Genomic DNA, 2,981 nt, shown 5'->3' with positions numbered 1-2,981 from the left:
GTTTTACTATCGTATCCATACGACATGGGGAACTCTGTGCCACCACTTAACCCTATCCGTACGTCGTGTTTTACTATCGTATCCATACGACGTAGGGAACTCTGTGTCACCACTTAACCCTATCTGTACGTCGTGTTTTACTATCGTATCCATACGACGTGGGGAACTCTGTGCCACCACTTTCCTAAGAGGAAATTTACTCGATAATCCGATCCGTACACTTTGCATAGCAGTCTGTCAAAATGATTTTTTGAGAAATACAGCAAGTTTCAAAGAGATCTTCGCACCAGAAGTTTTCTAAAATGTGAAAAATACAACCCATGGGGTACACAATGACCCCTAGGCGTACGGGTAGAGTTAAACAGGCACTGTTAGTCTTGCAAATCGTCATTGGAACCATAATCTGGAGTTTTCTAACTCTACATCGTGGCTGGTTGGCGGGTGCTCTGGTGTGGTTTGCTTCTTCTTTCCTATCAAACATCTATCGTCCTTATCTCTCCTCCTTTTTTGTGTTTGTTACTCTCTTATAACACCTCTAATCTTCGGCACTTATATGACCTTATTGCGTTGCAAGTGCCGTAGAACATTTACTAAAACAAAACGAACTCTACATTTAGATAGTGGAATCATAATCTGAAGTTTTCTAACTCTACATCTAGATAGTGGAATCATAATCTGAAGTTTTCTAACTCTACATCTAGATAGTGGAATCATAATCTGAAGTTTTCTAACTCTACATCTAGATAATCTGAACTTGTATCACGTATTTTCAAGCTCATCCCCAGTAATGTTTAGCTCATCCCCAGTAATGTTTAGCTCATCCCCAGTAATGTTTAGCTCATCCCCAGTAATGTTTAGCTCATCCTCAGTAATGCTTAGCTCATCCCCAGTAATGCTTAGCTCATCCCCATTATTTCCAAGACTTTTGTTTCTCAAATCCAACATTAAAAAAAAAAATCTCATTCTCAATATTTTTAGATCCTTAATATTTTCTAGTTCATCCCCAATATTTTTAATACATCCCCAATAGTTTTTATCTCATCCTTCCTAATGTTTAGCTCACCCTTAATATTTCCATGACGTTTAAATATCATCACAACATTTTTATCTCATCCCAATAGTTTTTTATCCTTAATATTTTCTAGCTCATCCCTAATATATATTTTCTAGCTCCTCCCCAGTATTTCTAGCTAATCACTGGTATGATTGAGCAAATCCCTATTATTTTCTAGCTTATCCATAATATTTTCTAGTTCACCCACAACATATTCTAGCTCATTCCCAATTTTTTAAATCTCATCCCCACTATTTTCTACCTCGTCCCCACTATTTTAAGCTCATCCCAAATATTTTCTAGTTCTTCCCCAGTATTTTCTAATGAATCCCCATTGTTCCACCGTATTTTCTAGCTTATCCCTATGGTTTTCTACTTCATCCCTTATGTTTTCCAGCTCATCCCCTGTATTTTCCAGGTCATCCCTAATATTTCTAACACATCCCTAGTATTTTCTAGCTCGCCCCCAGTGTTTTCTGGCTCATCCCTTATATTTTCTAGCTCAGCCCTAGTATTTTATAGCTCCATCCCCAGTATTCTCTAGCTCATCCCTAATACTTTTTAGCTCGTCCAAAGTATTTTCTAGTTCATCCGCAATATTTTCTAGCTCATCACTAATATTTCTACAGGGGGCTCTCGTGGCCTAGAGGTTAAGGTGTTGGCCTCTCATTCAAAGGTCCCAGATTTGAATCCGGGTAACGACCGAAAAATGTTCTTCTCTAAAAGTGTCTCCTTTCACCTCCTTTCCTGCTCTCTAGCAATGTTCTGTCGTCTGCTTTCGTCTCCTCTTTCTGCCCCCACCCCCTCACCTCCTTTGCTCCCTCCTCTGGGGGTATTTTCTAGCTCATTCCTAATATTTCCAAGTCTGTCCCCAATATTTTCTAAATTATTGATATTACTTTTTAGCTCATCCCTAATAATCTATAGCTCATCCCTAGTATTTTCTATGTCATCCCTAGTATATTTTTGCTCATTTAGAATAATCTCCACTATATTTTAGCCCATCCCCAGTATTTTCTAATGTTTATAAGCTCATTCCCAGTATTTTTTTGCTCATATGTAATATTTTCTAGCTCATCCCCAGTATTTTCTAGATGATCCTTATTATTATTATTTTCTAGCTCATCCCTAATATTTTGTAGCTCGTCCCCAGTAGTTTTTAGTTCATTCATATTTTCTGGCTCATCCCCAGTATTCCTAGCTATCCCCTGTATTTTTTAGCGCATCCCTAATACTAATATTCACTAACTCATCCCCAGTATTTTCAGTCTCATGGCTATTTTTTCCCAAGCCATCACAGGTTGTTTTTTTAGCTTATCCCCAATATTTCTAGGCCATGCGTAATATTTCTAGTTCTTCCGAATATTTTCCACTGTTTTTGGGGTTTTTTAGCTCATATCTAGTACGTTCTAGATTATCCTTATTATTTTCTAGCCCATCCCTATTATTTTTCTGCCCATCCCCAGTATTTTCTAGACTAACCATCCCTATTATTTTCTAGCACATCCCTAATCATTTGTGTCTCATTCCCAGTATGTATTTGGCATTTTCTGGCTCATCCCCATTATTTTCTACTTCATCTTAGTATTTTCTAGCCCATCCCCATTATTTTCAACTTCATTCTGGTATTTTCTAGCCCATCCATACTATTTTCTAACTCATCCGTAACATTTTTCTGGCTCGTCCCCAGTATTTTCTAAATTACCCCTATTATTTCCTAACTCATTACTAATTTAAAGCTAACCTTCATTATTTTCTAGGTTAACCGTAATTATCTCTTGCTCATCCCGAATATTCGCCACAATTTTGTAGCTCACATGAAAGAAAATATAATAAAATGAAATAAAATTTAAAAAGATAGAGTAAATTAAAATAAAATAAAATACAATAAAGTAGAGAATACAATAAAATAGGATAGAATAAAACA

This window comes from Aplysia californica, unplaced genomic scaffold, assembly GCF_000002075.1.
Source record: "Aplysia californica isolate F4 #8 unplaced genomic scaffold, AplCal3.0 scaffold01598, whole genome shotgun sequence".
NCBI classification, from domain to species: domain Eukaryota; kingdom Metazoa; phylum Mollusca; class Gastropoda; order Aplysiida; family Aplysiidae; genus Aplysia; species Aplysia californica.
Note: the sequence above shows the minus strand (reverse complement) of the source record.